This window comes from Sylvia atricapilla, chromosome 3 (genome assembly GCF_009819655.1).
Source record: "Sylvia atricapilla isolate bSylAtr1 chromosome 3, bSylAtr1.pri, whole genome shotgun sequence".
NCBI classification, from domain to species: Eukaryota; Metazoa; Chordata; class Aves; order Passeriformes; family Sylviidae; genus Sylvia; species Sylvia atricapilla.
In genome coordinates, this window is record NC_089142.1 from 108203968 (window position 1) to 108230289 (window position 26322).

A 26322-nucleotide genomic window follows, 5' to 3' on the forward strand; every position below is an offset into this window, starting at 1 on the left:
TCTGGAAAAAGGAATGCATTTATAGTCCCCCATGTCACCCTGGGTGTTATTCCAAGTCCATTCTCTCCTTCAGCTGAGTTGAGAGAGTGGCCAGCAGGTGAAAAGCTGACAGTGCCTATTCTAAGTTCCCACTGCACAAAGTTTGTCTGTACTAATTGTTGTTGTGATAATTACTCGATGAATCTCTTGCTGAACTTTACGTACAATGTTGATTTATATCCATCCTGCAGTTTCTAATACTTTGAACCAAAGCTGTAGACAGATTTGGAAATGTGAGTTTGTGTATAGTACCATGCAAGTGTAAGCTCTTTTGGTTTCGAAGTTATCCAGCACTGATTAAATCACTGTGACTTTTCAGATGGATAGGCAATAAGCAAACTGACCATTTTAGAAAAAGAAAGAACTCTAGAGAGGAAGCATTTCCAGAGACTTCTCCAGCTGCCTGTCAAACTTTCAATGGTCCATAGAAACTGCAAATAATAAGGAAGGCTGATACTTTTTGCAGGCACTGAAGGCCTCCCGTGAGCTGTGTACCAGAAGTGAGAATGTTACACTTAGAGGATCCTGATACAAATACAGAGCTAGAGTGGGCCACCACTGGACAATTCTTCAGCTTTTTGTGCTTTTTCTTGGCTTTATGGATGGTCTAGATCTTAATGTGAACAGTTATGATATTTTGTCTTGTAGATCTTAACATAGGTGGGAAGACCAAAGAAAAAGAATTTTAATGCTTGCCAGCATATCAGGAATGTATTAAGAACTTATCATTGGAAAACAGACTTGTACTGAAGAAAAAGGGATGTAAAATGCTAATCAAAGGCCTGGTCAGGAATGTCCTCAGCTGGTTAACTAGAAATATACTTTTAAGTTGTTGATATTAGTCTGCTGAATGGAGTGCATAACTGCAAATTTTGAAACTGGGAAAAGAAAGAAAATAATTCTTCTTTCTTCAAATAATACTTCTCTGACCTGCTGTGCTCTGCTAGGCCTAGTTTTAAATGGGATAGAAGGACTAAAAAGAAGCACCTTGCACAAGCAAACCCTTTAGTGTCACATTACACAGGAAAAAAATAAGAGTGACCTGCAGGGGTATTGGGATCATTGCCATAAAGTCTCACTGTTGAGATGGTAAATTCCCTTGCAGTATTACCAAGATGAATTGCTTTGACATGGCTGGTGTGCTCCTATCCAAAAAAAAAAAAAAAAAAAGGTTGAGGTGTCACTATTCTACTCTTAGCAGTTGTTTTTTTTTTCTCAAGAAACTTTCATCTCCTGTAGTTGTTTATAAGGAGAATCTCTCAAGAAACAGAATTAAATATCTTTTTGCTTCTTACTACTGTCTTCCAATCTTGACCCATTTGTTGTGCCTATGGTTTTGTTGTTCTTGCACACAGGGAGGTTCAATGAAGGGACCCTCTGTGGTCCCTTCCAACTTTATCCATTCTGTGGAATGCTTGAATCTCCATGTGGAACAATATGTAATCCTCAGCACCTGGCTAAAGCTGAGGATTGCTTTTTTCACAAGCTTTGACCCTGTGAAATGTTAAATTGTACTATGCTCTGCTAGGGAATGGACATAATTGGAATTGATAAACTTTAGAGAGGATATGGGATGTTACCACTGAGTGAGCATTTCTGTTGCCTGATCTCCTGTTAGTGGTGAAATAAAAGCTGCTGCTTGAACAGGAGTGTGCAGGAGATCACCAGATCCCATATAGCTACTGCTGATAGGCTCAGTGCTGCTGAACAGTCGGTAATGGGGAGAAGTGAACTTGAGAAAACCCCTGGCTACTTTCCTGAGAATTTAGACAACTGACTTGCTGCACCCTTGCTTAAGGCTGGCTGTTCATCAGGTGAAATGGGTGAAAAATTACTTCTTCGAGTTACTGCCAAGAAACTACGCTTTGCATGGCTCCCTGCTTCTTTCTGGATCAGGAAAATGTGAGCTAGAGTTGATTGAACTTTGCTGGTGATGTTTAAATCATGAAGTGTCTTGTTAGATTCAGTGGGCAGTGAGACTGATGGGAATTTTTCTCTGAGAGGGGCCTGAGGCTCTCAAAAACCAAGGGACTCTTGGCAGGACATCCAGTGCATGGCTTCACAGGCTTTTGTATTTCTTAAAAGCTAATGAAAGAAATGAGCCTAGAAACAGCCTGAAGGACGCTGTCACTTAACTGGATTCAATTTGCCAGACAATAAAGTGAGAAGTGGCGACCCTGGGTCCATATGTAGGAAGGACATTTAGTAGGGTGAGGGGACAATGAGGGCTCAGCCCAGGTGATTTGGCTGGTGGCAGGACTCAGATGCTGGAGGTTGTATGCAAATGTACTGCTGGTGGCCAGCGGGGATGGAGCAATGAGTGTGCTTCCCATTAGCATCTGTTGTTACACAAGAACACAAATTACTCCTTTGACAAATGACATGGGTCCTCTGCCAACGACAAGTTTTGTTCTGTGTCAAAACCGAGACATTATGCTTTTTTTTCCTCATATGTAAAAAATTATAATTCCTGATTTTTCTTTGCTGCATGGTTGTTTCTAGCCCTGGATTTTGACATGGAAGACCCTGCAGGACTGGCCAGCTAAAACAAGACCTTATTTATATACAGGTCGTGTTTATCTTTGGCTCCTTTGGAGAGGTTGTGGTGGCTCAATGAAGGTCTTTTTCCAAGACTTGTGCAGTCCAGCCTGTCATCCATAATCTAAAAAAAATGAATAGCAAGGTGAGGTAAGTCACCTCTGATACCAAGATCTACAAGTGAAGCTGTCAGCTTATAAAGGTGCAGAAAGAACTCATGACAGAGACTGATAAAGTGATGTTAGATATAAACAGATTCTCTACTGCTGACTGCTGTCCTCCAGCCTATTTCAAACAGGTCTTTTTCATTCCCTCAGCAGCTCGTTCTGAAGAAATGACACTGAAGAAGTCTTTTAGCATCTATAGCATCCAGTTCACTTTGATCTTGCAGTAAATTTTTCTAGATCCTGCTATTTTACTGCAGAATGATCAGGCCTGCCCAGGCTGGAATCTGGCAGCAGAACATGCACCAGTACACTGACATGAAGTGTTCAATTGCCCTATCAGTCAGGTCACATGCCTTCCCCCAGGCTTTAAGGGTTGATATTTGCTGTGGCTTGAAATGCAACTTGTGGGGGGCTGTGGTTGATATCTTAGTACCATCATTTTGTGGGTGTTGCTGAGGCCAGTGTCAGGATGGAAAAGGTGGGGTCAGCCATAATTAGCCCTTTTCCAGAGGTAATGCAGTTAATGCTAGCATTGGAAAGGGGGGTGGGACATGGGAGTGTTTGGCAGCACTGCTGGTTTTGATGATGGTGCTGCCTGTCCTGCCACCACTGGCTGCTGTACTTTGGGCAGATGCATGCTTCTGTTTGCAGCTCAGGGGCTGCTGTGTGGCAAAAGAGAGCTCCCGAGGCCTGAAACAGGAGCCACAGTGTTTGTGTGCTCCTTCATATGCAGCCTAACCTTGGTGTGAACTGTACATGCAATGTCGTGTCTTGGTTGGGTTTTCTGCCTTCCTCAGTTGGTACCAGGATGTTCAGGATGTTTGAGTAGCATCAAATGTAGTTTTTGGTGCTGGAGCCTTGTCTCACTGCAGATTCTGCTAATGTCACTTTCTCTTGCTGATTGCTGTTGAGACTTCTGACCAGCTGCTGATAGACACAAATCTCTGCATGATTTGTTACAATGGCTGGACTTAATTCAGAGCAGAAATAGATCTCAAAGAATTGTTGTTTCCCCTTGTTCCTAGTAAAGTGCGCGTAGAGCTTCCAATGCCCACGAGCACGTATGGCTGCTCAGCGAACAGCATCCTGCTCGGATCCATCCTCCTCGCTATTGATCCCGAATTCTGTGGCTGCTGCTACTGTGGTATGTTTCCTCCCCACTCCACCCACTCCAGGCTGCTGCTGGTGGTCTCCAGCTCCATCCTTCCTTCATCAAAGACCCAAATGTCCATGTTGCAGATGGTGTTAATAATAACAATTGTGTCTCCAACAGTGCTAATGGCCGTGGGCTTCCTTTCATCCATCTCAAATGTTTGAAATCGTCTTCTAGCACCGACCACCCCTTTTTCAGGCAGCTCAGTGGGGTGGTTTTGGCTTCTGGCAGGAATACCAGCAGGCTTAGTGATGATGAAATGGAATCTTGATTGCAGTACTGGGCGGGTTCCCTCTTCTCAATCCTTGCTGCAAGCTGTGGATTCAAGATAGCAGCTGAGGCAGGGCCTTGAACTGTGGGTTCAGGAGCAGCTTGTTGACCATGCTTGCCCATCCAATGTGAGCTCAGAAAAGTTTTCTTCGAAAAGTTAATGTGTTTCTAAGCTTTTTGCATGCTACAGGGAAACCCCTGAAAGTGAACAGAAACTTGAAAAATGCAGCCTTTTTCAAGTGAAGGTCACACTTGATTTAGGAACAAACTTCCACTTTCATTCATTTTTACTGTTCTTCTGTTTCTCTGACCTTTTCAAGCTCTCTAAAACACATCCTTTCTTTTTCCAGTCTGTGAGAGTAAGACTGGAAGGATGAGAAAAGTTGCTGGCTTTTTCAGGAACAGCAGCAGGTTTTGAAAGGATAAAACTGCTGCCATAAAAAAGGTCAATACAGCCTTCAAATCTCTGAATATTCCAGCTAAATCAATAAATGTGACATTCCTCTGGTTTGTGTCTGACTCAGTGTGCAGCACTGTGAGACCTTCCTTTAGGCAATATTTTCAGCCTCCTGAGCCATTATGGGAAAATATGAGATTGTTCTTGGAGTTGTCTCATAGAAAACTGGACTGGGAGTCAGCTGATCACGATCTTAATTTAGGCTTTTCCTCTGCTCTACTTTGTGTTCATATGGATATTTTTTTTTCTATTCTTTTCCTCACCTCCTGAATCATGTCTGGTTTCATAGTCTCTGATCTACTGTGATTTATTTTCTTGGGCTGCTGTGGTAGATTGAACCAACTGATCAGGATATGCAGGTTTTCAGGTGATACCAAGGTGATATCACTGACCAAATAAGAATAACTTAAAAGTATGATGCCCAAACCATACTGAAAAAAAAATCCCCAAAACCCTGTCACATTCTGATTTTCAAATATCATGCCCCCTGGTGAAGAGTTTGAGACTTATGTCTTATTGGAGAGGGGAGATTTATGATAATTAGGTAAGAGAAATACTATTTCAGTGTTTCTGCAGACTTGGAAACTGCTGAAAGTTAAGCATGGCAGGTCCCAGCCTTAAGGAGGACTTGGATTTAAAAACATATTCAGAAAGGTGCCTCTTTTATTTTGTTTCATCTGGGCACTGCATTGCATTAAATGCGTGTTTTATTAGTGACCTTTTAATTTAATTAGAAAATAGGTTTCAAATGAGATGTCTTCTGAATGTTGATAGTAGATGCCAACCTCAGTTTGAAATAATTGCAAATTGAGAAAGGATGGGTTGTCTGTTTTGAACCACAAACTATACAAAGGAGAAGGAGTTATAATGTATTCAGTATGCATTGCTGACCCTGAAACTTCATACAATCAGTGAATATTCTGGTCAAGGTCATTTTTACACTGAGTTAAGTAAAGCAAAGTCTTCTAGGACAGGAGTGGGAGGGCAGGCGACAAAAGGCAGAACATACAGATCACGATGGGTTAAAACAAAGTGTTCAGGAGCATTCAAAGCCATTATTTTCTTATTTGATGTGTGCAGTGATGCTCCTTGCAATCCACAGTGTCATTCCCCAGTAAGCTGGGAGGTGAGGAAGAGGGTGGGCAGAGTCACAGAGGGCATGGAGAGATGCCCATGTAAATATTTGTGCAAACGAAGCTCTTGCTGCAGGCGTTGTGCTTACCTGGTCTGCAAAGCCCTTGCAATCTTTCTCCATGAGCTTCTAGGTTTGTTCTTTTGCCTGAAATCTTCTCATCCAGCACACGGGCCAAAATACCAGGCAGTGTGAGAAATGGAGTTTCTTTACTGAGGATTTGAACCGTGTCTCTTTAGGGAGGAAGACTGACTGCTAAACTGCTGTCCCTCCACGGGGGCTTTACTGGAGCTGTGAATTTCCATGCTCCAGAGTACCAGGCTTCGTGGGATCCCAGATCCATCTATTACAAAAAGCAAATGACCCTGATTTGAACTTCCTTCCCCTTGTTGCTCGAAAGCCTTTATTCCAGCCAACTGAGCAACAGTTCAATCCCACCCCTTCTCCCTCAACCTCCAGTCTCTGGAAACTCTCATGTACCATGTTAGATACAAGTGTACATTCCATATCTTGAACCAAGTCTTGCTGTTCCCAGCATTTCTGGCAGAAGGAATCCTGAATTTGTGTGTGAAGGGTTGCCCAAGTTTTGCTGCTGCTGAAGAAGGGATGCCCCAAGAGCTGCATTGTGAGCAAAGATTTCTCAGCAGGGATGTAGGGTTTCAGAGCCAGATGGCAAAGACTGCCCATCTCTGCCAGTTTTGCCTGGGAGACAAAATAATGGAGGCATTCCTGTTAACTCCCTTGGATAGAAAGATTTAATAAAAGGAATAGTGCTATTTCTCAGATTGCTCCCCCATCTTTTTGTGGGAATTGGCTTTGCTCCTAGTCTCATTTAGGGACGTTTTTTAATGGTTTTTGTGGTCCCCAAAAATCTTTCATTCTGGCTCTTTACCTGATGCTGTTGGTTTAATCTTTCTCTATGTAAGCCAAGCGAAGGGCTAACCTTTAAGTGAACAATGTTCCTATTTCCTTCACAGCTTCCCCCAAAGTATACTGGAGATGAACGTCTCCTTTCCCAAATGAGTATATCTGGGTATTTCCTCCCCTTTCTTTCTTTGGGAATCCTAACACTAGGCACCTCAGTCAACCCCTTTTCAATCAGCATCAAACCTCATCAGTTCTGTTGAAAATGGCCTTTGCATGAAGACATTACAGTGATGTGGGAGTCTACTTACTCTTTTATTTTATTATGTCTTGCAAAATCTCTGATAACTGGAAAATGGAGAATCTCTGACTCCATTGTGAAGCTGCATAAATTCAGAACTTAATGAATTGTAATTAGCAGCATCATAATGGGCTCCATATGCTAGTAAGTCATTTAGGAAGAAATACAGTTGTTTGCCATTCTGCACAGCAGTGACGAGTTAGGACTCAAACCATACAAGCCCCTGTCTTTCACAGATCTCTTATACAATGTGTTTGCCTAGAATGTACTCATATGAAATGATGTACAAAGCAGGATGCATGGAACAATCCTCTCTTGTTTCCATGTTGCCTCTTTGTATGTGAAGGAATCAAGGATGTGCATCCTGGCTCTGTGTTGCAGGAGGCTCCAACCATCTTGAGGCTTGGATAAAGGAGTGCTCAGGCTATAGGTTACCTTCTATATTTCAGTACATCCTGCACTTGGAAAATAACTGCTTCCCAGGGAGAGAAGTATTGTCTAATAGATCTGGTTGTCATGCCTCAAGGTGCTGTATAAATGACAAAAAGACATATGTTTGTATAATCTTCATTACTTTTAACACGGCTCAATATAATTTCACAAAATGTTTCATTTATTTTTATTTCAGAGATTGTGACAGTTAGGATTTTGAAGTACAAGTTGCCATCTGCAATCAATTTATGATCTCTCCCTAGTGCAATTGTGGAAAAAAAAAAAAAAAAGAAGGGGAAAAAAAGAGAATTATTTGGAGTAAAAAGCATTGAAAAACAAGTAGAGTGGAGTAATAGCACATCTGTTTTCATAAGAAATCATGGAATCTGGACTTTTTTCAGTGTGGTATTTTACTACCACATGGCTTTAATCCTACATCTGGGCCTGTTGTTTTATGAAATATTTCCCACAGATGATGTCAATTATAATTTTTGTCCCGCTCGTCAATTTACGGACTTTTGGAATAAGACAAAATGAAACAACCAGAAAAAGAACAACTTATGTGGTCTACTCTCTGACAAAATTATAGCTGTGTGATACACTTCTAAAATCAATAACTCTGTTAATGATTAGCAGAAAACATTGCTTAGTTTATGAGCAGAGATGTGGCCCACACTCACCAGATGTTTGGCTCTGAGTTGCATTCTTGTTTGCTGTGTATTTACCAGCAGATGTTCAGCAGTTTATTTAATACCTCTTGTATGAGCCAGTAGTAGGTCTAAGTCTGTGTGACATTTATAAGCCATCTGCCAGCAATACAGGTGGAATGCTTTTATGATTTCTCTCTTTTTTTCCAGTGATGATCTATCAGTGAAATCATAGATAAGTCTCTATGGATTTATATAGCTATTAGGAAATAGAATCCTTATCTTTGTAGGAAGACCCTAAAATGCATTCCTCAGCAGATGCCTTTTTGGCTAGTCTTTATTATTATTTTTATACTTAACCTGCAGTACTATATGAAAGATCTGATGATACTTTCCTTCTCAGAGATATTTGAGATCTTTTTAAATTAAGCCTCTCATTCAGGTATGAATGTTCTGAAGGTTTATGCTCGTTGGAGTTGGAATCTTTTTTGAATTGGCCTTTGAAAGCGAAGTAAAGATCCATCTTGTGTTCTCAGCTTTCCCAGAGGTGAGGAGTATTTGAGTTAAGGGTTTACAATGAACTAGACTCAAATTGTTTCAATGCAAGGGCATGCACAAATTCCAGTGCTGGTTTTAGTTGGAAATGCTCACAGGGCCTGATCCAAATCCTATTGAAGTGAAAGACTCTTGCTGACCTCAGTGGGCTTTGGATCAGGTCCATGGAAAAATGTTTCTGTGAAAAGAATGCATTTACTGTGGCCCTGATTCAGCAAGGTATTTGAGTGTGCATACAGAGTATCTGCACGTGCACAGTCGTCGTGTTGGCACACACGTGGTTATTGTTATCAAAGTACCATTGCCACTTGAATGGCCATCAGGAACCTTCATTGTGTCCAACTTGGGTTAAGATTCTTTTCCCTGGTAGGAGCAGGGGTCAAGAGGTTTAGTCCCAAGCTCTGTAGAGCTTTGGAAATTTACTCTCTGTAAAGGAAATCCATGCAAAATCTCGTATTCCTGGCTCGAGGCTGTCCTGACTGGTTCTCCAGAAGCCTAGCTGGAGTGGTTAATTGGATATTTTCTTGCTTTTAAGGGCATATTGGACCAGATTGTACTTCCAGAAGTCCCTTGGGAGAGATGATCAAGGGAGTACACTGGGCAACTGCAGATACAAAAGATAACTGAGGCTAAAGCCACCAATAAACTGCAGAATCCTACCACAAGTTATATCAGCACATGAATTTAATTTCTAGATTGTTCATTATTATCATTTGGATGAGTACAAGCTCCTCCTGGGTATTTGCCCCGGTATCTAGTGTCTAAACTGGTACAGAATGAACTGCTTTGGTAGTGAGTTACAAAAATGTTTATTGCTCTATTAGAGGAAGAAATACCAGAAATTGAGGAGGAATATGGGCAACAGGCAGAAACAGAGTAGCCATTCCAAAGTGTATGGTAATTGGAACAGCCAGTGAGGTTATCACTGGCTGGTGCATATTCTGGCTGTGGGGAGTATTGTCTAGGCTTGGTTCCTTTCCTTGTCCTTACCCCCTTTGTGCCAGCCCTGCTCAACCCTAAGTCGGTCTGGTAGGAAATTCAATAAATAATCTAAGGTTAGTAGAAACCAAATGCTGGAGGTGGGAAGAGTGTGATCTGTGAAAATAATGCTGAGATATTTCTTTACTTGTTCTAGTTGAAAGTGTCAGCTGTGTCAGTTTTCACTATAATGAAGATATAAACTTTATGAAGCTTCCAACTTCAGGTCTCAGTTCAGTTCTGTGACAAGTGTGACCTCTGCATGTATATAAGTATTTACACCAGCAGTGCTTGTGTCTCTCTGTGCTGCACCAAGACTTGCAAGAGAGCCTGGTTTGTTGATATTTAGAATTAGATCTAATAGCTGGTCAAAGTCAGACAGCTTCTGCTTGGGGTGGAGGTGAAATTTCATAACAGTGATGTAACTCAGCCCTGGAATAAATTAAGAAAAGAAAAAAAAAATCTAAAATTGCTTTATCAGCACTCAAGGTCCTCAGGGTGAGACTGAGGACTGGATTCAGTTTCTTGCAGATGGAAAATCTCCAAGGTGCTTAAAAGCCAAGGTCTCAGAGAGATGTGACTGAGGCAACTCTGAAATAGCAGTGCAGGTACTCGTGTCCTTCTAGAGGAGCCAGCAGATGAGATCCCACCCATCTCCCTTGCCCGGCACTCAAAGTAGCCCTAAATATCATGCAACAAAAGCAAACTCAATGTGTCTGATGAAGGATACTGATGCTGTCATCTGGCTACAGAGAGAAGCTATTTGGGATGTGCTGGTATCCATTCCCTTCTTGGGGGGAACAGGAAGGTTCATACTGGTTTCAGTGTGTTCCTAACCCTTTTTAAATGGAACACAGTTACCAAATCTCATGTTTCAGGGTTTCAGCCTGCAGGACTTGGGAAGGATTTATTGTTTGCTTTCCTCTGAGGCACCAGATTTTTCCCAGCTGGAGACATGACACTGGAGGTAGGCCAGTGCTTGGACGTGGTACTTAAAATCCTCTTTTTGCGGAGGACTGGCTGATCAAACTGATTTGATTAGCAGATTTGGGAAGAAATTTTGTTCTGCATCACTTCGTAAGGCCCAGAACCATAACAAGGCCTTTTGGTTGGAAAGGCAAAGCAGAGAAACCCCGTGATGTGGCAACTTGAAGGAAAAGCAGCTGAGCCTGTGGACAAAAGGTCTCAGTGGTAGACAGGCCTTCAAGGAGGGATGCTCAAATCATCCCAGCTGTGAGTTCAGTGGGGTATCTGTCAGCCCTCTCCCCTCTCTGTCCCTAGGAAGGGAGTAAAGTTGGGCTTCCCTTGGAGTCCAAGAAATGGTTTTGTCGCACTAAAATTCGCGACTCACAGAGGGCATTTCCCTCACAGAGCCTTACAGACCTTGGTTATGCTGTCTGTTTTTCCTGTCACTCCATAAATGCTTGTTCCCCATACTTCTCAGAGGATCACACCTCTTGGAGCTCGCCAGGCAGTGGTATGAAGAAGCAAGAGTCTCATCAAAGATGTAAATTCTCCCTTACATCCAGAAGCAACCCTGGGATGCTCTGAGTTCTGCTGGCAACTTTGTATGCCACAAAGTAGAGCCAGGCTGGTGTTTCCTTAACTGAAAAAGCCATTTAGTCACTGCTTCTCAAAGGCACTGACTCAGCACTTTGTGAGGTGTCTCACCAGCCCAGATTGTTGTCAAAACCTGCATGATTGGGGTGTTCATTTCAAAACCCCACAGAAATGGAATGCCCAGGTCTTCTAGAAAGCTTTGGAAGTCTGGCTGCTATGGCTAACTGCACTCAGGCTGTATGGGAATCTGGAATAATGCTCAACAGCAGGATCTGTTCAACAAGCTGAAACAAAATAGCTGTCCTGAAACTGCCTGTTGACAGAAATCACAGGTTTTCAATTAAGCTTACCTTGAAAAAGGGCTTGCTTTCCAGGGAAACCATTTCTTGAAGCCTTTCTTGAAAACAAAAATGTTTCCATCTGTATGATGTGAAAGGGTAGTGTGGGAATTTGCTGGTATTCTTCAGTCTCAGATCCCCATTCATTTCTCCAGTGTGTGTCCCACCAGGAATTAGGAAATACAACTTCAGTGATGCAGCAGCTTTCATCTGGAAAAAGGGAAATCAGCTGTATCATGGGGCATAAAGGGAAATGAGAGCATGGGATCTGGAATTCCATCTCCCAGGACACCATGCAGTAGCATTTCCTAATGGAAATATTTTGGGTTTTGGTTGAAATTTTTTAGCATTTGAGTTTCAGCAGAAAAATTGAATTTTTCCTTTGAAAAATTGAGATGAAAACTATTATGTATCATTGAAGTTTTGCCCAGGAAAAATCAAGCACTTTCCAAACAGCTCTACAGAAGATCACATTTTTTTTTTACCATTTAAGCAGCTGTTAGAGTATTAAGATGGATGCTAAAGGCAAGAAAAATAATTGAAAAGGCAGTCCATCAAAAAACAATGAGGGCCAATTTTTTTAAGCAGAGCTTCCGTTGTGGCAGTGAATTGTGTGAATAAATGTGCCTCTTAAGGATGAAATTGTGCAGGAGAGGTTATGAAGGCTTGTCTGCTTTTTCCATTCTGTGCATGCTACTGTTTGTCCTTGGTCTGTGTCAAGGTACATGCAACACTTCAGTGAAACCTGGGCTTGGAAAATGTTTGTGGGAATGTGGGCTGTCTACTGGAGTACTTCCTCCGTCCCTCCTACCGCTGCCAGCTACAGAAAAGAGGAGCTCCAGGGGCTTAAACTCTGACAACACAGTTGCAATTTTTACTTTATCAGGAGATGTATCTGGCTGTTTAGAACATCAACAGATTGGCATGGCTGTTGTTTTTGTCTGTGGGTGCTTTGTAGCTTTGACTGCCAGTCAAGTACATGTTGGAACGGGTAAGTGGAATAAAGCCTAAGTAGGAACATCCCTCCCTGCTTTGCCATTTGAGTCAATTACTAACAGAAGGGCACTCAGTGATGGGAGTGGGTGACCCACCCAGGACTTACTCAGGGTACAGAAATTATACAGTGATCCCTACAAGGTGATTTGAGTTGCTCAGTGATTCTCTCTGCTCAGGTGTGAGCGAAGCCAGCAGTGGCTGTGTGTGTCACTCCTCTGAGGGAGCACTCAGGTGTGCTTCACACAGCTTCACACTCCCCAGGAGCAGAGCTGCTGCTGTGGCCAGACTAGGAGGTGCAGGAAAAGGTGACCAGAAAGAGATTCCTTGAGGTGAAAGGTTTGCAAGGGACTCATCTTTGTGGGATATTTGAGTGGAATTACAGTCAGATAACTTGTGCAGATGCAAGCCCTTGTATAGATGGCTTCATTCCAAAAGAAGTTTTTCTGTACTTTAAGCATATCCCCAACATATAAGGAAACCCACTAATTTTTTTAAGCTTTAATGATCTATTGTGGCCATGCTATTGATAATTATGGTCTCTGTAATTCCTGTCACAAGGTCAAAGCCATCCTTAAGGCCTCCTGGCCACAAAGCCTGTTGTAATCATTTCTGAACATGGTTGTTGTTGTTATGGCCTTTCACCTGACATATCAACAGCAGTTTATCCTGAGTAAACTGCTGCTCAAGAAAATGAAATCGTGTCTATCTGTGTGTGCAAAAGCACAAATGTGGTCTGGCCACTGTGACATCTACCCCGACAAAAAGACTAAATCTTTTTTATATGGCAGAAGGACTCTTGCCTTTGGTTTTAAATATTTTCTTTATGTAATATAGAAATATCACCAAGTAAGTAGAAAGGCCCTGAGATTCCACTAAAGGGTTAAAATAGCTATGCCTGTGCTCTGTGGCCATGTTAAATCACCAGCTCTATCCCAAATTCAAATTAAATAATTTACAGTGATTTACCCTCTAAAGGATTCCCAGTTTACTGTTTGCTTCACCAAACATCTTGCATGATCTCTTTTTTTAACTGCTGCAGGTGGATGATAGGTATATCCTAACAACCCGTGCTGTAGATCTGCTGAAGGAATTTAGCAGATATTACAAATAGTATGATAGTATTTGTGGGTGTAAATTCATTTCCTTCCTGGACTTCAGATCACACAATGGTTTGGGCTAGAACAAACATTAGAGACCACCTTTTTCCAGCTGCCCTGCTGTGGGCAGGGAGAGCTTTCACTAGGCCAGGTTGCTCAAAGCCCCATCCACCCTGACCTTGAGCACTGCCAGGGGTGGGGCAGCCATATTTTATCTGGGTAACCTGTTCCAATGCTTCACCACCTTCACAGTAAAGCATTTCTTCCTGTTATCTTGTCTAAATCTGCCCTACATCAGTTTGAATCCATCCCCCCTTGTCCTGTCATTCCAGCCCTTGTGAAAAGTCTCTCTCCAGCTCTCATGTAGCCCCTTTTGGGTGCTGGAATGCCTCCCCAGAATCTTCTCTGGGCTGAACAACCCCAATTCTTTCAGCCTGTCCTTACAGAAGAGGGACACCAGGTTTTTTGATTGTTTTGTGCTTTTTTTTTTTTTTTTTTTCCTTGGGAAAGTGACTTACTGGGTGCAACTAATTGCAGTTGGTGGTATAGTTCTTGCAAAGGAGAAAGGTCCTAGAGATAATCTGAGTAACAGCATCAGACTCATCCTCTGATTATTTAGAAATGGCACTGAACCTGTGTGTGTTTGTAAGCGCAGCATTTGAGCACCATTTCAAACACAGCTTCTCCATCAGTGCTGTGCCTTCAAAGCCTGGAACACATGAGAGTCACTGATGGTGATATGTGATATTGCGAGTGAACTTCTGCTACTATGAGTGACTCAGTGCCACAGAGCAGAGTGTTTTTATTGAAAAAGCTTTACTACTAAATGCAGGCACTGCTCCAGATGCCTCTGAGACATTATTTAGACAGAACTCATCATTCACCTCTTGGAATTAATTTGTGGATGAAAATTTAATTATAGCAATGCAATTGTAACTTTTGTTCTTTTCCCATTAGGACATGAGGAAAACGTAGAGTCGGTAATAACTGGATGCCACAGCTTTACCCGGATCACAGCTCCTCTGGGATGCTGCTTTGTGCTTCCAAACCAGACTGCAACATTGCTGTGTTCGTATCTGCACGGCAATACACAACAGTGTCTGTGTGAACCAGGGCAGCCTGAGCAAGTTTTGGTGGCTTTAATGCTGTCTGTGATCTTCCTTCTGCTCTGACTGCCTTGTTACTACTTAGTGTCACAAAAGTGCCTTTTGATTTACGTCTCTTTTGGCTCCTCCTCGCTAATCAGGACCAAGCTGCTTCTGTACGCCCTTGTTGCCTTCCCTGGACACTGTGCTCCTGGGAAAGGTCCAGCAGATGTTACAAAAGATATCAGGATGCCTTAAATTTCCCTTTGGGTAATCTTAAAATAGAATTTTGGGGGACCAGAAGCCTCTTCATCATCACCTTCCAAGTTTAACAAACTGCATCTGTGGTTCTTAGCATTTTTCATGCTGCTTTATCCCCTCTTCCAGCAATATACCCTGCCTGTTTCTGAATAGACTTTCTTTTCCCCTGCTTGCTATTCCTGAACATGTTCAGTGTTAACTTTCCAGTCATATGAGTTATTCCATTATATGTTATGCCAACTAACCTATAATTTTGATTATGTATTGATGCTTTCAGTTCCTCCTTTTCATTTCCCATACTACTTGCCTGAACATGCACACATCAGCAAATCGACCCTCCATTTCCCTTTCTGTCCCTTTCTAACCCTGTTATCACTACCCACATTCCCTTCCCAAGGGTTAGGCTTTTTTCCAGGTCACCATGTTCTCCCTGGTTGCCCTGACATTACTTCAGCAGTCAGGCATACACGCACAACCCCAATCCAGGCAATCTCTTCTCAGAAATACTCAGTCAATTGGTTTTGTCTGATAGTTCTTTCCACCCACTGAAGAGTCCAAGAAAGAAAACAGAATTATGGAATGAGCCAGAGAGTTTAAGAAAAATCATTGGGGTGGGTGGGAAACTCTAGTTGTTTGTTAACCAGTGTTTGTGATTTGTTGGGGAGCTGCTGTGTTTAGGCTGCATTATTGGAGTGGCAGATTGTGTGTCCCACTGCCTCCGTCAACCAGCTCTAGGAGGTTTTATGGTCTGTCTTGCTCTGAAATTATTGCAAGTGACATAGAACCCCTTGGAATGGAGCATTTGCTGGAGGAACAGCGCTAATGACATGGGTGGTCTGGGGATTACTAAAGTGACTTTGAGTCATTTTAATTTTCCCTTTTATATCTACCTGTGTGGCCTTACAGGAAGGAGAATAATGAGGGAAGCACTCATTAAATGTGGAAAAAGGATCTAGTTACCCATTTTCAGGTGTGCCGACATGCGTAGATCCTGTATGGAAGAGTCAATGTATAAATGAAGGGAAAAATATGTTAAATGTGAAAGTTTGAAATTCTGCAAGCTTTGCACCTGCCTTGTAATGTGACACGTGACAGGCAAAGAGGGGAAAATTGGCTGAATTATGCCAGTAAAACACTTAAAACCTAAAATAGTAGCAGGGATTTTCATACAGCAACAATCCTTGTACTTGTAGCAGGCCTCAGGGGTTTTCTAACTGCTGGGGGAACAGGGCTTTTCAAAAGCAAGGGCTTTCCATGCATCAGATGCGTGCGTGACCTCTGTTAACCGTGGTGGGGAAGCTCGGGATAGCATTGCTGACATTCCTGCACGAGCATCTTGGTGTGGGAGTGCCTGTGCCTTGCTTTCCCTCCTGCCATGCGCTCTGGGGAGCAGTGATGTGACCTGTCCAAGCTGAGGAATGCAGCTGTTTGCAGGTGTCGGGAGTTCCTCACTCAGCTGCGGCACCGCCCTGCCCCATTCCCCACCCTCCTGCTCCCTGTCTGCCCAGGATGGATGCAGGGCTGGATTGTCCCTGCGGGCTGCCTGACTCAACAGCCCCTCCAAAGCTGTCACTGTCACCCACGTGCACTTCGTTCATGCTGGGACCTAGACAAGAAGATATTCTTGTATCTTTTATCTTTATTTTTCAAATCACAGCTGGTAACAAATGTGTAGCATCTCCCATATGATACCCATTCCTGTCCATATACCATTTCCCTGCACATTTTTCACATAGTTTTCACTGCAAGAATATTAATGTAGCTACATTTTATGAGTCCACCTGCACCATCTGTCCCTTTTGAAGCTCCTATTTACCTCAGTGAAGCAGGATCAGGCACCTTCTGTGAAGACTAGGCTGGCTCCAGTTTCTATTACATGGCTCTCTCTGCATGGAAATGCAGCAGCAGGTAACACAATAAGCCAACACATGGTAGGAAAATTGTCCAGTGCACAAAAGAGATCCTGGATGACATTAAACAAATGGCCCGAAGTAGCTGTAGAAATGGTTTCATGCATCTCAGGCTGTTAGCTGGTTTATGTTTCCTGTCTGAAATGAAGAGAGAGACAGGGCAAAAGAGTCAGGCCTTGTTTATGCTCATGTGTTTATTGTATCAGAGACATTTAAGTAGGAGGATATGACAGGTTTTCAAGGGGACAAGGTATGACTCAAGTCCAGGTGCAGCTTATTTTCCATGAAATGCATCACTTGCCTATTAGACATAGATTTACCGGCAGCCAAAACAAATCTTGGCAAACTTGGCATTCTTCTTAGCATAAATGAATGGCATCCCAGCTTGTTATTGTTATTGTACAAATATAGCAGGTGTTGCTGATTTCTGCTTGATAACCTGCTGTTTAAGGGGAATTTATTTAACTTTTACGTACAGATAAGTGGGCTGCTAAACCAAATTCATCCCAGGTGTAACTGCAACCATTTTTTTTTCTTTGGTTCCTAGACTAGATTCCTATCCTAAATCTTATTTATTAGAACTGGACAGATGTTACTGTGTTCTTCCTAAAATAATGGCTTTTGAGGTATGTTTGCTTCAAGGAGTTAAAGATTTTGCTTTTTCCTTTCTTTTGTTTCCTCCTCCAGTCCTTTTGATGCCTTCTATTCCTGCATCTGTCAGAATTTCACATTCTTTGAAAAATAGACATCGTGCTGTGGACATGCCAGGAATTTAGGACACAAATGGGATTTCAGCCTGGAAATGCTTCTGTACTGTCTAAGGTAAAAGGATGCTTATTGGAAGAACTTGAAGGAATTCATTTGGATCATAAATATGTTTTAGAAGTCAGTGCCCATTAAGAAATTAGATTAATGTGGACTGTTTTAAGAAGCACCCAGGCTAAGGTAATGCTGTAAAACCTAAACTAATGAAGCTGTCTATAGACCTTACTGGATTTTAAATTTTTTTGGTGGGTGGTGGGGAAATGAAACAAACACAGATACTGGTAATTAAATCCAAAGGAATGGTATTTCTGGGTAGCCTGCCAGCATTGGGTGCTGCATGCAACACAGCAGATAAGATCTTCTACACTGTTTAAAGATATTTGAACACTCCCAACATTTTTGCATGTTTCCAAAGAGAGAAATACCACAGACCTGAGGTTGTGGGTGTCTGTGCTGGGTTTCATGGGAGGGAACAGATTCATGCAGCCACCCCATGGCACTGAATCATTATTTCCAGAAATGTTGCCTCCTGAGTCAGTCAGTAATTTGGGGGTATCCACAAGTCCCTGCCTGTAGGTGGGTATATAAGTGCCCACTCACATCCAGTGTAAATAGAACTTCTGCCTGAGCTACTGTGCAGTGACTCTTTAGGAGCTTAAGGGTTAATGTTGCCTCAGTGGGCCTTTGGTTATGCTAAAAACTGCTCCCCAGTTACTCTGTGGATGGGGACAGCTTGCCTAATTTATCCTTTTATAATCTGGATTCTGGTAATGGTTTTACAATTATTTCAAGCCCCATCTCTGACATGATTCATCAAATCAGTGTGCAGTAGAGCCCCACTTGGTGTTCTTGGCTCTTGTATCTCTTGGTTTGGTTCTGACTGATCACTGGTCTTTCCCATAAAAGAGTTTTGGAAGGATTTTTTTTTTCCCCAGAAAAAGATTAAAGTGGAAGGGGCATGTCTCTCAGTGAAGCTTTGTGAGTGAAGATATGCCACTTCTACTAGCTGCTAAATCAGTTTTATTGTTGTACGGGCTTTAGAATATATACAGTATAAGGGAGACTTGGGTTATTTATTTTTAAGGGTCATTTATTGCTGTAGATTCTAGCTAGTGTGGTGGCCTCTCAGGCTCAGTGATACCTTTCTGAAATTGAAACTGGTTCCTGGGGTCCAGAGCTTCACCATCAGCAGCCAAGAGCTGGTGAAAAGCACTGGTGAAAAGCATTATAAGCCTCAGTTTATAAATACACAGAAGTCTTAGAACACAAAGCAAGTGGCAGGTAGGTGACACAGAGAAACTGGCAGAGGCAGGAACTATTTGATTTTAGTAATGAGAGAAAAGTCATCCATTTACTTTAAGCATGAAAGCTCTGACTTTATGGTAGTTTAGCACTTATTGATAAAATTTTATTCCCCTGGACTTCTAATAGGCCAACAAGAAACAGGATGCCAGCAAGAGCCTTGAGGCAAATATATCCAGTGATGCTGGATATGCAAACATATCCAGCCAGTCAGTGAAACAGAAAACTTTTATTTATTTATTTAAAAGTATTGGTTTGATGGTGTTTCTTTGGGGTTTTTCATGTGTTTCTTATTTGTTGTCATTTATCCCCAAGCAGCCCACAGTACACCTGCTCCTAAGATCTTGGTTTCATTCAGGGGTTTGTAGCATTGTCCTGTGTTTCCTGACATTTGAGTGTCTGCTGTACTATCAGTGATATCCTATGGGATCTCTTCAGGAGACTGATTGTGTGGCTTTGGATCCCACTGTGTGCCAAGTCACTAACCAGGACTTTAAAACTTGTCTCTAATTTCTAATTTACCCCACTGCATTCCTTTTATCGTTTAATCCCCTTAGGATAGTGAAGAGGGAAGGAAAAAGTGTTTGGATGTTCCCTTAGCTTGTTCTTGGTATGCCCTTTCAGAACAAAAATTCAGACTGTCTTTGTAATTGGACTGGGAGATGTTTGTGTTCCTGTAGGGATCTTAAGCTGCTCCCAGATGTGAGTTTCCCACCCAGAGGCAGCTCTGGGGGTGACATTTGTAGCTTTTCAGAAGAGCTGCTTGCAGGCCCAGACACCCAACAAACTCGGCTTGAATTGAAGCATGACCAAATGGGTTGGGTGTCACTATGAAACAGCCTGACAATTCACTTCTGGCAAAGCTCTTTTCTTCTCCTGTGTGACTGATGCGTCTGTTTTCCCCTACTTTCCTTGCCAATTTATAATGGCTTCACAAATATCTTTCTTTTTGTTGCTCCCTACTGTGAAGTGAATTAAATTTGTCTTAACTCTTCTCTGTTCTCCTGGGCAGCTTTTTTTTTTCCTGTATTTCCTTTCATTGGTGATATCCCCACTCCTTTATCTAAAGACTGAGCTTAGGCTGATCTCAGGTGGTCTGCTGACTTGGTAAATGCAGGTGTATAAACTAAAGCCATCTCTCTCTTCGCTGGGTCATTCTTTGAGGTCTACAACTCTCTTGGAGACAGCTGTTGTCATCTTCTGTGCCTTTAACCCAGTTGCTTCTTGCTCTGAGAGCTGCCTTTGTCAGACAGGACTCTGGGTTTTTTTGCATGAACTCAGTGTTCACGTTGCAAAATATGTTTCCATGAGACAGCCTATGCTGATGGCAAATAATAGCTGAGTCCAGCCGGGAGGAAACCCATTTGTCACCGTTTCATCATCAGTCCCCATTGTGTTGCCGTCAGACAACCCCATTCATCAAGACAAGTTCCAAAGTGCTGGTGTTTACCAGGGACACTGCACAAATCCCATCTCTGTAGATGTAAGGCCTCCCTCTGCGGTTTCCAGCATTGTTCTTTATTTCTGTTTACAAGGATGTCTAGAAAGACTACTTGAGGTCAGCAGCCTGTTTGCAGGTAATGTTTGATCCCTGAACGCATTGCTGGCAACAGGGGAAGAACCTGGGACCTTTTCCTGACAGGCTCTTCAGCCTAAGTGGGAATGGTGGCTTTTATTTACTGACATGAAGTAGAATGTGAGCTTGCCATCCTCTATGTGTTGCCCACCACACCTCCAAATACCTTGTTCTGAGTCCATGGCTCCTGTAACCTTTGTGGGAACATGTGGAGAAAAGCATGAAAAGAGGAAAAGATGTCTTTGTGCTTATCAGGGTGACAGCAGAGCTAGGACTGGACCTAAGTCCTTCCCTTCAGTGTCCTGTCCACTCCTTAAAGTTTTCTTCCGAGGCTGAGTTCTTACTTGCTGATGGCCTGATCTCTACAGAACAACGGGTGCTCTGAAGCCCAGGAGGAACTTATGTGGTCGTGCAGACAACGTGCAAAGCCCAGAGCAGAGTGGAACCTGGAGACAAGGAGAGAGCACTCAGGATCAGGTGGCTGTGTGGAGACCCAGGGATTCATACCAAGTGTGAGCTGGTGAGTCCTGCAGTGTCTGTCCCATCCCCCTGAGGAGTTGGCCCTGCAGCCAGGGGCAGGGCTTGGCACTGGCTTGGGAACAGGAGTGGTTTTGGTGACACCAGGTGAGTTTTTGCTCTTGCCAAGCTTTGCTTGTTTTGATTTGAGGCTTTTTCAGACACTTTTCCACCATTTCTGGGGTTGAAGTCAGAAGTTGCCTGCCATGGAGGGGATCAAAAAGGCTGAGAACTGGTTGAAAACAATTTTTACTAAGGCAGCAACAGTGGGCATAGGAGCAAGATAGAGCATTAAAAATCAGATAAGAAATTTGAAGGGTTTCAGTTTTGGATGACCTAAAGAATGCAAGTAGAAGAGAGAGCCTGGAGAGTCCATGCAGAAAGCCAGAATGTGCTGAGATGGGAGGGTTTGTCCTGGATATCATAGCAAGGATTGGTGAAAGATGAAGGGCTATTTGGGACCGCTGCTGTGGGGACTCTTGTCTTGGAGGCACTGAAGTAAGGGGTTTCTGGCCAGGGTGTTTAGTGGGGGAGTGTTCCTAACAGTGAGCAAGCGGATGCTGGTAATCAGAACAATATGGAGCAGGCAAATGCCCTTCAAACTGGGGAGGTGAGAGGGAAGGCGTTTTTTCCTTTCCTGCCCCTCTCTGCTTTCCCTCCCCAGCATGGATATCGTGTGCTGTAGGGGGACTTGGTGCCTTGCAACCAGTGAGGATAGGCTGCATTAATTAGGAAACCTGCAAAGAAGTGTTCTGCATCCCCCAGAAATCACGGAAAGGGTTAGTGCTCCACCAGGAAGCTGACAGCACCGCAGTGGACCACAATTAAGACTTTAAAATATGTAACAGCATTTTTATGACATCAAAGTACTGTTGCTGCACAAGGCAGTGTTTACGAAAAGCTCCCTGCTCTTCACCCTACAATCATGATGTACATATTGGCAATAAGGAAGTCAGCAATAGCTATTTACTGCTCTCCTGCAGCTGTGGACTTATAACTTAGGTCCCTAATTAAGTAGAAGCAGGGCTAACCACGAAGCACACCACAGTGCCTTAAAATGGCTTTCATACTGCGGAAATCTGGTGTTTGGTTACTCCAGAGAGTGGTTTTTTTCTCCTTGAAAACTATATTTGCACATTCAGAAATAATTATCTGGAGATTAAAAAAAGAAAAGCTGTCTTGATGCACCAGGAGATCTAAAAAGCTTTTCATGGAAAGCATTAAAAAAAAAAAATCCGGCTCTATATGGGAGATATTGACACCAGCCCCATCTTTGTCATCAAATGTGAGTGATTGTTAGCAAAGAAACTGGTCATGCTGCACAAAGGAGATCACAGTGTGTGTGTAAATCTGCATAACCTAATTGACTATCTTGGGGATGTGATCTTCAGCTGTAAAACTCCTCTTTTGACAAAACAATAAAGTTAAAAAGGAATGTCCCATCATTATGTTCCTTAAATGTCACAGGAACTGCAGTAAGTGCATCTTGGCAGAGGCAAGCCTACATCATTAGTTCCTCTCCTGGTTGCTTTTAGGTTTTTGTTCCACATGGCCTGACTTGACAGGACAACAAATAGGCCTTTGCATCTGTACACATTTATTAGTGGATTTTATCGTTGGACATCAAGGAAATTGAGTCTCATCTAAAGGTTTATGGCTGTACACATCTGTGGGTTTTACTACCCTTCCTTTCAAACAAACAAACAGCAGCAGAAAATTATTTTTGGAAAGCACACTTTAAGATTTAATAATCATTTGATGTTCTGAGAAGTCCTTGGCTGTTTGTCCAAATATTTGCTGAATGCTTGTTGAGAAGTTTAGTTATTGGGAGGGAGGGGTGGGTAAGGAGCTGGTGGGGGGGCAGGCATGCTTCTGCCTTGCATGAAAAGGTGATTTTTGTGTAATCACAGCCTCCTTCTGATCCCAGAAAAAGCTGGGTTTTGTTGGATCCTGTCTAGAGATGACCTATCATTGGGAATAAGCCCTTTGTACACACAGCAGTCCTGTCTCAAACTGATAACGTGCAGAGAATCCTGGGGGTCAGGCCAGGGCACAGCACTGCCCTGGGCTGCTTTTGCTCTGCTTGTTAATAAGTGAGATTTCTATTCAGCTGCTTGGTAAAAGAGAGCCTGAAATCAAGCTAAAGCAAGGCCTGCACAGTCTGCAAGCCTTGCTCATTTAAATTCCCCCTGAAATGAGTGGGATAATGGGTTTGTTCAAGATTTCCTCAAAGTATTGCACAGTTCCTTCACACCTGACCATAGGCTGAGTTGTCACATTTAAAGAGAATAATAAAAAAATCGTCATCCTGAAGAACATTTTGGAAGCAGCAGCTGGATGTAAAATGAAACAGTGCATGCCTAAGATTGCAAAGGGGCTGAGACAATAATTTTGAGAGAATTGCTGCCCGTTTTTTCTTAATGCTGTGTTTATGCACAAACTAAAAGTGACAGCTTATGTGCCAACATTCTGAAATATTTCACTGAAAATAATTTGAGGTTCATGCCTCCTAGTGTGTTTCATTGGAAGAAGACTGTCCACAGTAAAAATTGAGGTCTTAAGTTAGTGGAACTTGTTTTGATGGATTACACTTTGTTCATGAATATTTTAATAGGTCACATAAGGGAGAACTGGAAGCTGATCTTTTAAATTTGCTTTTACAGCCTGGGGAGCTGGATGAAGGAGGATTTATCCCCAACAGGAGATTTTTTACTCTCAGTCTTATACCAAGGATGTTGTTTCATAAAGACATCGTCAGCCTACTTTATTTCAACGTGAAGTGTTTCAGGTGAGATTAAGTTTTTAGATAGAAACCTTGCCCGGGACTAGGAGTCTGAAAAGGTGGTGTTTTTTATTAATTATTTAATAGCAAGGAAATAGGACTCTCACTGACCTTACAAGTTGATTCTACTCTGTTCACTGATTGATTCACTTTGAGGGACACTCACACACACTGGCTCTTGGAGTAAGCAGAGAAAGATTGGATCCTGGGATACTTGGTTCTTCCCTGAAGAGAGAACTCTCCTCCCTCATTGTGTGCTCATGGTGGCTCTGTTTGGAGCCCACCTGAGGACAAAAGTCATGCTGAACTGCCCAAAGTTTGTGACAGAGCCTGGGACCAGGGCCTCCATAGAGATACCCCAACTCACATGCTCTGGTCTGACCTGAAGCCCAGATCACATGGTCAGTGTCCTTTTGAAATGATGGTGTCTGGGGACAGAGAGAGCTGCATGTAGCACTAAGATAATACAATCATCTTAGAGGAACTGAGAGCTAAGCTCATTGTTGGGCCCAGCAAGGAGCCCCAAGAGCAAGTCTTCAGGACAGAGGATGGAGCACCGCCTGTGCCTTTTGTTGAGCTACCACAACCAGCCCATTTAGCACTTATGTGAAGGCAAAGTTTGAGAAATGTTGCTTGCTGGGAAGAATAAATAAATGTATGTTTTCCCTATACCACACAGTGCAAGTGAAACTGGTACTGAGGCGAAGAAAGCCTGTGGCAGTCCCTCTTCTCAGTCATTTGTAAACCTTGGAATGAGTTCCCAATGAAATTGTTACTCCCCTCTGCAGTGGGCTACTTCTTGGCCAGCTCAAAGAAGCCCCAGAAAATATTGCACCCATATGCGCCTTTTTTTTTACATTCTCATTAAGTTTATAAAACCCACAAATTTAGACCATCTGTCCTATAAATGTTTCTAAACTACGGCAAGATGAAAAAGCTGTTCTAGCTTTTTGATATAAGCGGTCAGCAAACCAAACACAAAACCAGAGCAAAGCAAATATTTTCTTGTCATACATGCTTCCCAACCGTGACGGATGAACTGTTATTTTTGATGTGTGTTTGGATCCAAATTTTGGAGAGAAATGCCTCCTAGATATGTGCACTTAGCACCAAACCAGCTTGATATGAAGAATTCTTGTTGGGGAGGGGGAAACAGAGGGAAAGTTGCACCACATGCTGCCCATGGTTCATATTAAAGAAGCTGTTTCTTCAATTATTCATCTTCCAACTACCCTGCTGACTGCTTTAACAAAGCCACCCCAAGCATGGACTATGTCAGCCCATTCTCAGGGTAAGGTGTGCATGCTTCTATTCTACCCACCTGTATCTTGGATGCTAATCCAGGAATATTTATTGCCTCTGTGTGAGACTCTAAAGAGGGGTTGGGGCTGGATAATGAAGAGAAGCTGTCTGCTGTGCTTGCCTGACAGGTGGGATTAAGCCCAGGTCCTTGTTTGCAAGCAAACCCAACAGCAACTCATGTATTGTGAAAAGACTCAACAAAGCAAGTGGTAGAAAGTGGAAACCTCACTTGAAATCCTTTCTCCTGGTGTTTCCATGGACACAGCAAATTCCCAGCCTAAACCCTTTAAGAATGAGAAGGCACTGTTTGAATTGCACACCCTGCTTTGGTATTTACAGCTAAGTGAGAAAAACTAAGTCTGTTCTATGTCCAATGGCATTTTTTACTTCTTTTGCTGTTGGCACATTACTTCTTTGATGGCCAAATTCTCACCCAGATCCTGGCTCAAGGAGATCATGCCTGAGCCACAGAGCTGCCTTAGTGATGTGCTGAGGAGCTGTGTAAGGAGCAGTCTGAAGGGGGACAGGGAATGCTCAGTACACCTGGAAAGACATTAAATCACCCTGTCTCTTTGTGGAGGAGGAGAAAACTGGTGACTGAGCTGTGCAAACTGTGAGTTGGTGAATGTGCAAGCAGTGCTGACTTTCTGGTGTCACTGAGTTCCACTCGCTCACCTTCAGGTATTTGCACAGCCGATCCAGTCCCCTGTGCCCCCTTTATCAATAGGAGTTACAGGCCATACTTAAACAACTGTGACTTGTTTTAATTCTTGATCTTGGAGGTAAAACGTGGGTTAGAAGTTATTGTTCTCTGCTGTAATTGTGGGAGCATTGAGATAAACATCTTGTAGATGCCTGTATTTGGGCTGAGGAATGCACCTTTAGTGTAACTTTGTGTGTGAAACTTACCTCTGGCAAAAGGAAATGTGCCTTTTTTAAAAACATATATATATATATATATAACTTCTTAGTTTAGAGGGATGGAGCCCTTCTCCTACAGAGAAAGGCTGAGGGAATTGGGTTTGCTCAGCCTGGAAAAGTCAGCTTAGGAGTGACCTGATTGCAGCCTTCTAGTACCTAAACAGAGCCTACAAGAAAGATGAGAGGGGGGTTTTTACTACAGCCTGGAGTGACAGGAAAAGGGGGAATAGATTCAAACTGAAAGAGAGAATGTTTAGGTTGGATAAAAGGAGAAAGTTCTTTAGTGTGAGGATGGTGGCCCTGGAATGGGGTGCCCCATCCCTGCAAGTGTTTGAGGCCAGACCGGATGGGGTTCTGAGCAACATGGTCTAGTGAAAG

The 26322-nt window shown here is 42.8% G+C and overlaps 1 long non-coding RNA gene across 1 annotated transcript in view; it reads left to right on the top strand.

The window, feature by feature from the left end:
• LOC136359684 (uncharacterized) overlaps positions 1-25965 on the top strand; it is a 41878-nt gene extending 15913 nt beyond the window's left edge. The window contains exons 2-3 of the long non-coding RNA XR_010743318.1: positions 17468-17602; positions 23603-25965. This is a non-coding gene — a long non-coding RNA (uncharacterized lncRNA). The remainder of the gene's footprint in view (positions 1-17467; positions 17603-23602) is intronic.
• The last annotated feature ends 357 nt before the right edge of the window (positions 25966-26322 follow it).